The sequence below is a fragment of the Aegilops tauschii genome, chromosome 6, assembly GCF_002575655.3.
Source record: "Aegilops tauschii subsp. strangulata cultivar AL8/78 chromosome 6, Aet v6.0, whole genome shotgun sequence".
In the NCBI taxonomy this organism is placed as follows: Eukaryota; Viridiplantae; Streptophyta; class Magnoliopsida; order Poales; family Poaceae; genus Aegilops; species Aegilops tauschii.
Window position 1 is genome coordinate 270,291,095 of NC_053040.3, and position 15,244 is coordinate 270,306,338.

At 43.5% G+C, this 15,244-nt stretch overlaps 1 non-coding gene across 1 annotated transcript; it reads right to left on the reverse strand.

The window, feature by feature from the left end:
- Positions 1 to 10,145: 10,145 nt before the first annotated feature.
- On the reverse strand, positions 10,146 to 13,645 carry LOC109761442 (uncharacterized). The gene is made up of 4 exons (XR_005760041.3): positions 13,441 to 13,645; positions 13,249 to 13,351; positions 11,100 to 11,492; positions 10,146 to 10,502 (listed from the first exon to the last, which is right to left on the reverse strand). It is a non-coding gene; the product is annotated as an uncharacterized protein (transcript).
- Between the last annotated feature and the right edge of the window lie 1,599 nt (positions 13,646 to 15,244).

The following is a 15,244-nucleotide window of genomic DNA, read 5'->3' on the forward strand; positions in this document are numbered from 1 at the left end:
GCCTTTGGGGTGCTCCCCTGCCCCCGTATATAAAGGAGGGGAGGAGGAGGCCGGCCAACAAGGGGCGCGCCAGGCAGGGGGGAGTCCTACTAGGACTCCAATCCTAGTAGGATTCGGCCCCACCCTTTTTTCCTTCTACTAGAGGGGGGAAAGGGGAAGGAGAGGGAGTAGGAGAAGGAAAGGGGGGTGGCGCCCCCTTCCCAAGTCCAATTCGGCCTCCTCCCTTGTGGGGGGCGCACCAGCCCCTTGTGGGCTGGTTAGCTTCCCTCCTATGGCCCATAAGGCCCATATCTTTCCCCGGGGGGTTCCGGTAACCTCCCGGTACTCCGAAAAAATGCACGAACCACCCGGAACCATTCCGATGTCCAAATGTAATCTTCCAATATATGAATCTTTATCTCTCGACCAATTCGAGACTCATTGTCATGTCCGTGATCTCATCCGGGACTCCTAACAAACTTCGGTTCATCAAATCACATAACTCATAATACAAATCGTCATCGAACGTTAAGCGTGCGGACCCTACGGGTTTGAGAACTATGTAGACATGACCGAGACAAATCCTAATCTCGATCTATGCCAACTCAACAAACACCTTCGGAGATACCTGTAGAGCATCTTTATAATCACCCAGTTATGTTGTGACGTTTGATAGCACACAAGGTGTTCCTCCGGTATTCGGGAGTTGCATAATCTCATAGTCAGAGGAGCATGTATAAGTCATGATGAAAGCAATAGCAATAAAACTAAACGATCATTATGCTAAGCTAACAGATGGGTCTTGTCCATCACATCATTCTCTAATGATGTGATCATGTTCATCAAATGACAACACATGTCTATGGTCAGGAAACATAACCATCTTTGATTAATGAGCTATTCAAGTAGAGGCATACTAGGGACACTCTGTTTTGTCTATGTATTCACACATGTACTAAGTTTCCGGTTAATACAATTCTAGCATGAATAATAAATATTTATCATGATATAAGGAAATATAAATAACAACTTTATTATTGCCTCTAGGGCATATTTTCTTCAGTCTCCCACTTGCACTAGAGTCAATAATCTAGTTCACATCGCCATGTGATTTAACACAAATAGTTCACATCACCATGTAATTAGTTCGCATCACCATGTCACTAATACCCAAAGGGTTTTACTAGAGTCAATAATCTAGTTCACATCGCTATGTGATTAACACCCAAAGAGTACTAAGGTGTGATCATGTTTTGCTTGTGAGAGAAGCTTAGTCAATGGGTTTGTCACATTCAGAGCCATATGTATTTTGCAAATTTTCTATGTCTACAATGCTCTGTATGGAGCTACTCTAGCTAATTGCTCCCACTTTCAATATGTATCCAGATTGAGACTCATAGTCATCCGGATCGGTGTAAAAGCTTGCATCGGCGTAACTCTTTACGACAAACTCTTTATCACCTCCATAACCGAGAAATATCTCCTTAGTCTTCTAAGGATAAACCTATGGCTGAGGCATAGGGAATGACTTTCATTCTCTTTCTATTTTCTGTCGTGGTCGTGTTTTGAGTCTTACTCAACTTTACACCTTGCAATACAGGCAAGATCTCCTTCTTTGACTGTTCCATTTTGAACTACTTCAAAATCTTGTCAAGGTATCTACTCATTGAAAAACTTATCAAGCGTCTTGATCTATCTCTATAGATCTTGATGCTCAATATGTAAGCGGCTTCACCGGGGTCTTTCTTTGAAAAACTCCTTTCAAACACTCCTTTCCAGAAAATTCTACATCATTTCCGATCAACCATATGTCATTTACATATACTTATGAGAAAGGCTGTAGTGCTCCCACACACTTTATTGTAAATACAGGCTTCACTGCAAGTCTGTATAAGACTATATGCTTTGATCAACTCATCAAAGTGTATATTCCAACTCCGAGATGCTTGCACCAGTCCATAGATGGATCGCTGGAGCTTGCACATTCTGTTAGCACCTTTAGGATTGACAAAACCTTATTGTTGCATCATATACAACTCTTCCATTAAGGTATGCAGTCTTGACATCCATTTGCCAGATTTCATAAAAATGCGGCAATTGCTAACATGATTCGGACAGACTTTAAGCATAGATATGAGTGAGAAACTCTCATCGTAGTCAACACCTTGAACTTGTCGAAAACCTGTTGTAACAATTCGAGCTTTGTAGATAGTAACACTACTATCAGCGTCCATCTTCCTCTTGAAGATCCATTTAATCTCAATGGCTTGCCGATCGTCGGGCAAGTCAATCAAAGTCCATACTTTGTTCTCATACATGGATCCCATCTCCGATTTCATGGCCTCAAGCCATTTCGCGGAATCTGGGCTCATCATCGCTTCCTCATAGTTCGTAGGTTCGTCATGGTCAAGTAACATGACCTTGAGAATAGGATTACCGTACCACTCTGGTGCGGAACGTACTCTGGTTGACCTACGAGGTTCGGTAGTAACTTGATCTAAAGTTTCATGATCATCATCATTAACTTCCTCACTAATTGGTGTAGGCATCACTGGAACTGATTTCTGTGATGAACTACTCTCCAACTTGAGAGAAGGTACAACTACCTCATCAAGTTCTACTTTCCTCCCACTCACTTCTTTTGAGAGAAACTCCTTCTCTAGAAAGGATCCATTCTTAGCAACAAATGTCTTGCCTTTGGATCAGTGATAGAAGGTGTACCCAATAGTTTCTTTTTGGGTATCCTATGAAGACACACTTCTTCGATTTGGGTTCGAGCTTATCAGGTTGAAGCTTTTTCACATAAGCATCGCAGCCCCAAATTTTAAGAAACGACGGCTTAGGTTTCTTGCCAAACCACAAAACGATAGCGGTAAATCAGTAAGAGACATCATAGATCGCACCATATCTAATAAAGTGCGGTTACGACGTTCGGACACACCATTACGCTGTGGTGTTCCAGGTGGCGTGAGTTGCGAAACTATTCTGCATTGTTTCAAATGAAGACCAAACTCGTAACTCAAATATTCACCTCCACGATCAGGTCGTAGAAACTTTATTTTCTTGTTACGATGATTTTCCACTTCACTCTGAAATTCTTTGAACTTTTCAAATGTTTCGGACTTATGTTTCATCAAGAAGATATACTTATATCTGCTCAAATCATCTGTGAAGGTCAGAAAATAACGATACCTGCCACAAGCCTCAACACTCATCGGACCGCATACATCAGTATGTATTATTTCCAATAAGTCAGTGGCTCGCTCCATTGTTCCGGAGAACGGAGTCTTAGTCATCTTGCCCATGAGGCATGGTTCGCAAGCATCAAGTGACTCCAAAAGCCCATCAGTATGGATTTTCTTCATGCGCTTTACACCAATATGACCTAAACGGCAGTGCCACAAACATGTTGCACTATCATTATTAACTTTGCATCTTTTGGCATCAATATTATCAATATGTGTATCACCGCAATCGACATTCAGTAAACCATTTACATTGGATGTAAGACCATAGAAGGTTTTATTCATGTAAATGGAACAACAATTATTCTCTGACTTAAATGAATAATTGTATCACAATAAACATGATCCAATCATACTCATGCTCAACGCAAACACCAAATAACATTTATTTAAATCCAATACTAATCCCGAAGGTAGAGGGAGTATGCGATGGTGATCTTATCAACCTTGGAATCACTTCCAACATACATCGTTACCACGCCCTTAACTAGTCTCTGTTCATTTTGTAACTCCTGTAACTCCTGTTTCAAGTTACTAATCGTAGCAACTGAACCGGTATCAAATACCCAGGGGCTACTATGAATACTAGTAAAGTACACATCAATAACATGTATATCATATATACTTTTGTTCACTTTGCCATCCTTCTTATCCATCGAGTATTTGGGGCAGTTCCGCTTCCAGTGATCATTTCCTTTGTAGTAGAAGCACTCAGTTTCAGGCTTGGGTCTAGCTTTGGGCTTCTTCATGGGAGTGGAAACTTGCTTGTCATTCTTCTTGAAGTTCCCTTTCTTTCCCTTGCCCTTTTACTTGAAACTAGTGGTCTTGTCAACCATCAACACTTGATGCTTTTCTTGATTTCTACTTCGCCGATTTCAGCATCGCGAAGAGCTCGGGGAACCGTTTTCGTCATCCCTTGCATATTATAGTTCATCACGAACTTCCAGTAACTTGGTGATAGTGACTAGAGAACTCTGTCAATCACTATCTTATCTGGAAGATTAACTCCCACTTGATTCAAGCAATTGTATTACTCAGACATTCTGAGCACATGCTCACTGGTTGAGCTATTCTCCTCCATCTTGTAGGCAAAATACTTGTCAGAGGTCTCATACCTCTCGACTCAGGCATGAGTCTGAAATACCAATTTTAACTCTTGGAACATCTCATATGCTCCGTGACGTTTCAAAACATTTTTGAAGTCCCGGTTCTAAGCCGTAAAGCATGGTGCACTAAACTATCAAGTAGTCATCATACTGAGCTTGCCAAACGTTCATAACGTCTGCATCTGCTCTTGCAAGGTCCGTCACCTAGCGGTACATCAAGGACATAATACTTCTGTGCAGCAATGAGGATAATCCTCGGATCACAGAGCTAGTCCGCATCATTGCTACTAACATCTTTCAACTTATTTTTCTCTAGGAACATATCAAAAATAAACGGGGAGCTACATCGCGAGCTATTGATCTACAACAACATAGACATGCAAAATACTATCAGGTACTAAGTTCATGATAAATTAAAGTTCAATTAATCATATTACTTAAGAACTCCCACTTAGATAGACATCCCCCTAATCATCTACGTGATCACGTGATCCATATCAACTAAACCATGTCCGATCATCACGTGAGATGGAGTAGTTTTCAATGGTGAACATCACTACGTTGATCATATCTACTATATGATTCACGCTCGACCTCTCGGTCTCAGTGTTCCGAGGCCATATCTGCATATGCTAGGCTCGTCAAGTTTAACCCGAGTATTCTGCGTGTGCAAAACTGGCATGCACCCGTTGTATGTGAACGTAGAGCTTATCACACCCGATCATCACCTGGTGTCTCGGCATGACGAACTGTAGCAACGGTGCATACCGAGGGAGAACACTTATACCTTGAAATTTAGTGAGAGATCATCTTATAATGCTACCGTCGTACTAAGCAAAATAAGATGCATAAAAGATAAACATCACATGCAATCAAAATAAGTGATATGATATGGCCATCATCATCTTGTGCCTTTGATCTCCATCTCCAAAGCACCGTCATGATCACCATTGTCACCGGCTTGACACCTTGATCTCCATCGAAGCATCGTTGTCATCTTGCCAACTATTGCTTCTACGACTATCGCTACCGCTTAGTGATAAAGTAAAGTAATTACATGGCGATTGCATTTCATACAATAAAGTGACAACCATATGGCTCCTGCTAGTTGCCGATAACTGTTACAAAACATGATCATCTCATACAACAAATTATATATCATCACGTCTTGACCATATCACATCACAGCAAGCCCTGCAAAAACAAGTTAGACGTCCTCTACTTTGTTGTTGCAAGTTTTACATGGCTGCTACGGGCTTCTAGCAAGAACCGTTCTTACCTACGCATCAAAACCACAACGATTTTTTGTCAAGTGTTTTGTTTTAACCTTCAACAATGACTGGGCGTAGTCAAACTCGATTCAACTAAAGTTGGAGAAACAGACACCCACTAGCCACCTGTGTGTGAAGCACGGCGGTAGAACCAGTCTCATGAACGCGGTCATGTAATGTCGGTCTGGGCTGCTTCATCCAACAATACCGCCGAATCAAAGTATGACATGCTGGTAAGCAGTATGACTATTATCGCCCACAACTCTTTGTGTTCTACTCGTGCATATAACATCTACGCATAGACCTGGCTTGGATGCCACTGTTGGGTAACGTAGTATTTCAAAGAAATTCCTACGATCATGCAAGATCTATCTAGGAGAAGCATAGCAATGAGCGGGGAGAGTGTGTCCACGTACCCTCGTAGACCGAAAGCGGAAGCGTTTAGTAACACGGTTGATGTAGTCGAACGTCTTCGTGATCCAACCGATCCAAGTACCGAACGCACGGCACCTCCGCGATCTGCACACGTTCAGCTCGGTGACGTCCCTCGAACTCTTGATCCAGTTGAGGCCGAGGGAGAGTTCCATCAGCACGACGGCGTGGTGACGGTGATGATGAAGTTACCGGCGCAGGGCTTTGCCTAAGCACTACGACGATATGACCGAGGTGTGTAACTGTGGAGGGGGGCACCGCACACGGCTAAGAGATTGTCTGTTGTGCCTTTGGGGTGCCCCCTGCCCTTGTATATAAAGGAGGGGAGGAGGTGGCCGACCAACAAGGGGCGCGCCAGGGAGGGGGGGTCCTACTAGGACTCCAGTCCTAGTAGGATTCGGCCCCACCCTTTTTTCCTTCTACCGGAGGGGGAAAAGGGGAAGGAGAGGGAGTAGGAGAAGGAAAGGGGGGTGGCGCCCCCCTTGCCAAGTCCAATTCGGCCTCCTCCCTTGTGGGGGGCGCACCAGCCCCTTGTGGGCTGGCTAGCCTCCCTACTATGGCCCATAAGGCCCATATCTTTCCCCGAGGGGTTCCGGTAACCTCCCGGTACTCCGAAAAAATGCCCGAACCACTCGGAACCATTCCGATGTCCAAGTGCAATCTTCCAATATATGAATCTTTACCTCTCGACCATTTCGAGACTCCTCGTCATGTCCGTGATCTCATCCGGGACTCCGAATAAACTTCGGTTCATCAAATCACATAACTCATAATACAAATCGTCATCGAACGTTAAGCGTGCGGACACTACGGGTTCGAGAACTATGTAGACATGATCGAGACACATCTCCAGTCAATAACCAATAGCGGAACTTGGATGCTCATATTGGCTCCTACATATTCTATGAAGATCTTTATCGGTCAAACCGCATAACAACATACGTTGTTCCCTTTGTCATCGGTATGTTACTTGCCCGAGATTCGATCGTCGGTATCATCATACCTAGTTCAATCTTGTTACCGGCAAATCTCTTTACTCATTCCGTAATGCATCATCCCGTGACTAACTCATTAGTCACATTGCTTGCAAGGCTTATAGTGATGTGCATTACCGAGAGGGCCCAGAGATACCTCTCCAATACACGAAGTGACAAATCCTAATCTCGATCTATGCCAACCCAAAAAAACCCTTCGGAGACATCTGTAGACCATCTTTATAATCACCCAGTTACGTCGTGACGTTTGATAGCACACAAGGTGTTCCTCCGGTATTCGAGAGTTGCATAATCTCATAGTCAGATGAACATGTATAAGTCATGATGAAAGCAATAGCAATAAAACCAAACGATCATTATGCTAAGCTAACGGATGGGTCTTGTCCATCACATCATTCTCTAATGATGTGATATTGCTCATCAAATGACAACACATGTCTATGGTCAGGAAACATAACAATCTTTGATTAACGAGCTAGTCAAGTAGAGGCATACTAGGAACACTCTGTTTTGTCTATGTATTCACACATGTACTAAGTTTCCAGTTAATACAATTCTAGCATGAATAATAAACATTTATCATGATATAAGGAAATATAAATAACAACTTTATTATTTCCTCTAGGGCATATCATGTAGAGCACCTTTATAATCACCTGTTATGAAGTGACGTTTGATACCCACAAAGAACTCTTCCAATATTCGGGAGTGGCACGATCTCATGGTCTAAGGAATAGATACTTGACATGAAGAAAGTTGTAGCAGTTAAACTAAGCGATACGATCAGATGCTAAGCTTATGGTTGGCTCTGTCCATCACATCATTTCCTAATGATGTGATTCAGTTATTAAATGACAGCTCATGTCTACGGTTAGGAAACCTTAACCATCTTTAATCAACGAGCTAGTCTAGTAGAGGCTCATTAGGGACACGGTGTCTGTATATGTATCCACAAATATATTTAAGTTTCCGGTCAATACAATTATAGCATGGATAATAAACATTTATCATGAACAAGAAAAAAATGATAATAGTTACTTTATTGTTGCCTCTAGGACATATTTTCAGCAATGCATGTTAGTCATCCTTCACATTTTTGTTTGAAACAACATTTATAACTGCAATTCAAGTTTTTTCTATTTTAGACACTTTTTATTGATTTTCAAGCTTATATTTTCTTTTCATTAGATTTAGTTGTTTTTAGCAACTATTTATTCATTTTTTAACAAAGCTACCGCAGCAACACGTGGGCATCATATGGTTTCAACAAAGAGGCTTGACCGAACAGAATTAGAGAGAGGAAATGGGAATTAAGGAGTTATAAGATATCAAGTCAAAAAGAAAAGTCACCTATTTGCTTGGAGGGAATGAGAATTCACGAAGGATCGGGCATGGGAGTTTAGCTCCCACCATTTTTTTTTATAGCTTACCACATATGCCGTGTGGTAGCTCCAACCATTTTATTAACTTTTTTTGAGAGTCCGCCAAAGGCGTACCTTATAGAAGAGAGAAAATATGTACAAGAGATTACAAAGGTGAGATCACCACAGTCCGGCGATCCCAACCACCACCTCCACTCCGGCTCACTCTAGGCAACTACTCACAATATCGGTGTACTCCTGTCCCTCTTGCAAGTGCCCTTAGTCTGATTTACTCAAAGATTAGCTCGACGGTGGCATACACATTTTGAATGTTACCTGAATGGAAGACCCGACAGTTCCTTTGCTTTCATAGCGTCCAACAAATTAGCATGACGAATGAGTCGAAGACCTTTCGTTCCTCCTTCTGGATTTGCTTGCGCCGACTTGCCCACCAATCTTGCAGCTTGTCCTGATGTGAAGGTAGCATGCCCAGATCTATGTCCACCTTCGAGAAGCACAAATACCACACATGCCTTGCAAATACACATTGCAACAACAGATGATCAACTGTGTCTTCATCCTGATCACAGAAGAAGCAGGGTGAAGCCTCCTCTTGTAACGCATGCCTGAGCCTTCGATCCTAGGTCCAAAGTCTGTATTGTACCGCCAAGCACATGAATATTTTGCAGGATAGCGGGGCCCAACTCTTCCAAATCGCAACAGTGGGCTGGAATCGGATCCCTCCTTCCCATAGCATCTTGTACGCAGAAGCTGATGTGTATTCCCCAACAGCGTTCCAAGCCCAAATAGCCTTATCTTCATTGGCCGGCACTAAATCTATCTCTATCAGCACCTCCCAAAGACGGATGAACCACGCCAGCTCGTCAGTAGAAAAATCACCCCAAGATGCCATTCGCCCATGTTTGCGATGTCAGCCCCTCGCTAACCAATCTCCTATTCACTATCCTCGTTTTCACCTTTGCCAGTATGGAGGGAGCAATTTCTGCAATTGTTGACCCGTATACTCATCTGTCATTCCAAAAAACTATCCTGTCTCCTTTTCCAACATGCCATTGGACCAAGCTATTGAAAGCTGTCCTCACATGTTTGTCCGGTGCCAGGTTTAGTCCTTGCCATGGCCTCGAATCATCCATCCTTCTCAGCCATTCCCAGCGTAGCCGAAGAGCAAGACCAGTGTTTACTCAGGTCCATCACCCCTAAACCGGCAGACCCGTTGCCATGAAACTGCGCCCTTCCCTCCACTACCCCCCTCTGATCCTGCCCAGAAGAATGCCCTACATCCTTGTCTATTCTCTCCAATGCCCATTTGGGCGCTTCAGCGACGATCAAGTGGTGCGTGGGCCTGGCTCTCATAACCTGATTCACCAAAATCAATCTTCCTGGTCGAGTGATCATGCCTCTCTGCCATCCGGGCAGAATTTCGAGTGCCGCATCTACTATTTTATAAACAAGGTAGGGAGTTGGGAATTGATCTATGGAGAACATCTCTACTCGTCATAACTTAACCTCTCTTCGTATCTCAGCTCATCCGAATGAATTCCCACTAAACAAACAAGGGAATAAGCACATCTCTCAAATTCCCACGTCTCAAACAAGGGATTGGAAATTAAATGTCACGTCCTATATCTAATCTCGTCACAACTCCCTCGTCAAAATTCTCATTCTCCTTCATAAAAGTTACCAAACACGAAGTCCTACGGCTGCACTATGGCAGTATGGCCCAAAATCCAAGACATCACGAAGCACATACATGCGACATTGCACTTCTTAACAAGTTGGATGTAAAGGAAAACAAAGTGTGGCTCGTGTTACAAGCCCCTTGCACAAATCACATAATTCATCACTAGCACACCGTGAACAGAATACGTTCCACCCGCAAAAAAAGAAGAAAAAAAAGTACGTCCGAATCTAAAATGTTAAGATGTCTATTTATAAGGGCACAAAACGATACGTTTTAGAATCGTCACAGATACAGTTCACGCCAGGGTTCTTGAATGCTTGCTGATTTCTCAACCCCTGTCTCAATGACAGTTTCTTTGGAGAACTCCAAGTTGATGTGCTTGGCTACGTGATCTCCCACGCACTGCAGCACCTGGAAGTAACAATAGGCAGAGAGATTAGGTGAGCAAACAGGCATTGGAATCACAGGTATGTCGACAAAGTCAACTTGTATAGAAAATTGTCAGGGGGTAGCACAAACAAACTTATGTAACAAACCAGACAGAATTGCCCTAAGACGAGTTCTTTCACAGCAAACAAGCACTTTTTAGTATATAATTTTCTATTCAATATGAGTGGTGTGCATTGTGGTTTGTGAATTATTGCTCCATAGAAATATCATGGAGTTCAAATTCTTGTACAATTATAATACCACATATAAAACTAATAAACAAACCATTAGTTGAAATTAGAGTAAACCTTCACAAACATCACTACACTCTTGCTTTCTATTTGGAAACAAGATGACATCAGGACTTTTCCTACTCAGTATACAACTTTTATATAGTTCAGCAGGTTCCAACATTAATGGTAGCTTCAAGGTAGCAGACCACATGTAAGCTTTTCACGATTGCAATAAATTACCATAGCAATTTCCCGTTTCCTTTATTCTGTATAAAGTACCATTACTTTCCATGAAACCCCAGTAAAAGATAATGAGAAAATACAAAAATGGTAAGGGAAGTTGTACCTCAAGGTCAGAGTCTGAAGAACTTTTGCCTTGGTGCTGCCCACCTGATGTGACAAGAAGAACTGTCGGTATCTTCAATACCCGCACCATTTCCAGCAAACATTGTATTGGTTCACCGCGTATTTGCAAAGATGGGGGAGGTTTAATAATTCCGTCAACCAACAAGTGAGTAAACTCATTTGATGCCCCTATTTCAGCAGCGTGAAGTGTAGTTAACTGCCCAGTTTTTGTTGCATTAACCATTCCATGGAAGCAGCCTGATGGTCTTGTGATGAATGGTACAATCAGAATTGGCTGGATGGAGGGAGCTTCAGAAGAAATCAATGCTAAAATCTCATTCATAGCACATGCAGCAACAGGAGGCCTATAGTCAGGCAGAACAAAAAAGGACACCTGCCAAAAATTAACAGGCTTGAATGTAGCTTGGATGTGGCGTCCATAAGCAGCTGTTTAAAATTCGATTTTAGTTGCAAGGAATAATGTTCCATGTCATAAAAAATAGGCCAAAAATATATTCAGTTCTTCATTAGCAAATGATCATCAAAGATTTGAAAGCCAATAAAAAGCCTTTTCCGTAGGCAATGGAATACCACAAGTTGTTCCGTTATTACCATGAACTTACAGTGATAGTCAAATGGTATAAGCTAATTTTGAGCATTACATCCATGAAAAGAAGGGGAGCCCTGGCGCAGCGGTAAAGTGAATCTTGCAGAAATGCAGGAAAAGGCTGCATACAAAAGATCGGAAGTGGTCGGACCCTTCCCCGGACCCTGCGCACGCAGGACCTACATGCACTGGGCTGCCATTTTTTACGTCCACGAAAACAGAACTCCGTGCTAAATCATACTCTGAACTAATGTATCAAAGTGAAGTCATGGAAGTAAGGACATGGCCAGGGACAGAGCACAGCAACAAGTTGCTAAGGTTGCGGCAATGAAAGCATATGCTGGACCTAAAGAAGAATGACACTCCACTCCAAACACTTAGATACAATCGCACGATCAAAATCATACTCTGTTTCTCAGCAGCTAAGAGCATCTCTAGCAGACCCCTTAAACCGCGGAACTGAAAACGCGGTTTTCAGTTCGCGGAAAACGCGTTTTAAGGGTCGGTTTGAGATGCAGCCGAACAGACCCCTCAAACTTAAACTGTAAAACCGAATATTCACTTATATTTTTTCCCCACGTCTTCTTCTTCCTCTCGCCCGTGTCCACGGTCAGCTAGCTCGCTCCCACGAAGCCGGTGGACAGCGCATAAAAGGGCCAAATACGGAGCCGCCATCGTCCAGGATGGCTCGCACGAAGCTAGCTACCTCGAATCAATCCAAACGGCCAAATACGGAGCCGCCGTCGCCGTAGCTAGCTCAAATCAATCCAGGAGCTAGCTAGCTAGCTGGCTGAATCGATTCGAGCGGACAGAGTCGCTGTAGCTAGCTCCTCCGTCGGGAGAGACGCGGGCGGTCGGCCGGCGGCCGGGGGGCCGGGGCGGGTGGGTGGCGTCCGGGGCGGCGAGGACGGCGGACGGGTCCTGGAGATGTTTCCCTGGCAGTTGGGCTCCCGTCAACTGCTTTCTCCCGATACAGGGCACCGTAGAAGTGGATGCGGAAACTGTGTTTTTGCAGATCGGGAGGAGTTTTTTACCGCACCCCTTAAAAAAATTTAAAGGTCGAAGGTGTATAAGGTGTCTGTTCGGGCTACTTCTTCCGGCAAAACTGAAAACTGGCGGTTATTTTACAGTTCGGTGGGATATAAGGGGTCTGCTAGAGATGCTCTAAGTTTTCTCTGTCTCCAAATTACACTCACTGGCTCAGCAGATCAGCCCACCAAACACTGAAAGATGACATAACTTCCCAAGTTTCTGAACCCAATTGCTACAAATTGCTCAACAGTTCAACAACTTGCAAAATTACACAGTTTCTACATTACCACATAAATCATCTTTCAGTTGAACTGGCCTTGGTCTGAAATATCTAACTGAAATCATGCGATCTCCTATCCGACAGCTCAAAGGGGAGGAGCTGATCTCCCAACAAATGTTTGTTCAAGGAAGCGTAGTCCTTTTATTCCAACATAAAAGGCTTTCCGTTTGGTTATATGTAGTTTTGTAGCAAACGAATTGGATCTGTGAGATGGCGAGAAAACCCGCTTACCTGAGGAGAGCCACTGGAGTCAGAGAAGCTAACGAGCTCGCCGGAGGCCTTCTCGCCATTGAGGCCGTACTTATCGAGAGGGAGATCGAAGGGCGAGGAACCCCTGCAAGGACATCCACCGATCAAGGGTAAGCTGACAGAAGGTGCACGTTTTTGGATGGTTTAGGTTAGGGTTTTGCGGGGCAACGGGACCTCGTGAGCCCCGGCGACGGCCGGAGCGCGTCAGCGAGGGCTGCGCCGTAGCCGGCGGAGTCTCGGACGAGGACGACCACCCTGGAGCCTACCCGCATGGCCGCCACAGATAATCGATGGGATGGTGGGAGGAGTGAAGGCTTCCTGGAGTCGAGTTTTTCTTCCTCAAAGAAAAGAAGCACTCTGCAATCGACTCAGGGAAGAAGCAAAGCTATACAAGATCGATTTGGGCCTTAGTGTGAAAAAAAAAAGATCAATTTGGGCCCAAGTATTTCATGGGCCATCGATACCAAATCAATGACCTGGATTGATTACCAGGAGCAACTGTGTTGAGGAGCGCTTCTTCGGAAGCCTCACAATGATCACTTGCGGGTGGGCTGAGAGCACGTCACGTGTCGTGCTCTGGCGCTCCCTCCGAATTTTGTTTTTTATTTTATTTTTTCGCGCGCGTTTTCGGCTTTTTAAGCGGGTTTTTTGGTTTTTTTCAACTTTTCGGTTTTCCACCGATCTTGCTTAGCTTTCGGACAAAAAACAAAAAGAACTTTTTTTCGTGAAAAACGTGTTTTCTTTTTCTTTTTTTCTTCCGCGAAATGCACGGTTTTTTCTTTCGCGAGAGGCACGTTTTTGCCTCTCGGAAACGAAAAAAAACATGTTTTAGTTTTTTCTTCAACGAGAGGCATGGTTTTGTTTTCACGAGAGGCACGTTTGCGCTTTCGCGAGAGGCAAAACCGTGCTTCTCATAAACGAAAAAACGTGGTTTCTGTTTTTTTTTTCTGCGAGAGGCATGGTTTTGCTGTCGCGAGAGGCACGCTTGTGCTTTCGCGAGATGCACGGTCGTGCCAACCGGAAAAAGAAAAAGAACATGTTTTCTGTTTTTTTCTTCCGTGAGAGGAACGGCTTTGCTTCCGCAAGTGGCATGGTTGTGCTTTCGCGAGAGGCACGGTTGTGCCTCTTTTGGAAAGGGAAAAAAAGAAGGAAATATGCCATAGAGGCAATAATAAAGTTGTTATTTTATATTTCCTTATTCATGATAAATGTTTATTATTCATGCTAGAATTGTATTGATCGGAAACCTAAATACATGTGTGAATACATAGACAAACATTGTATCCCTAGTGAGCATCTACTTGACTAGCTAGTTGATCAAAGATGGTTAAGGTTTTATAGCGATGGGCATGAGTTGTCATTTGATAACGGGATCACATCATTAGGAGAATGATGTGATGGACAAGACTCATCCGTTAGCTTATTATATTGATCGTTCAGTTTTATTGTTATTGCTTTCTTCATGTCAAATACATATTCCTTCGACTATGAGATCATGCAACTCCCGGATACCGGAGGAATGCCTTGTGTGCTATCAGACGTCACAACATAACTGGGTGATTATAAAGATGCTCTACAGGTATCTCCGAAGGTGTTTGTTGAGTTGGCATAGATCGAGATTAGGATTTGTCACTCCGAGTATCGGAGAGGTATCTCTGGGCCCTCTCGGTAATACACATCATAAAAAGCCTTGCAAGCAAAGTGACTAATGAGTTAGTTACATGATGATGTATTACGGAACGAGTAAAGAGACTTGCCTGTAACGAGATTGAACTAGGTATGAAGATACCAATGATCGAATCTCGGGCAAGTAACATACCGATGGACTAAGGGAATAAAGTATGTTGTCATAAAGGTTCGACCGATAAAGGATCTTCGTAGAATATGTAGGAGCCAATATGAGCATCCAGGTTCCGCTATTGGTTATTGACCAGAGAGGTGTCTCGGTCATGTCTACATAGTTCTCAAGTCCGTAGGG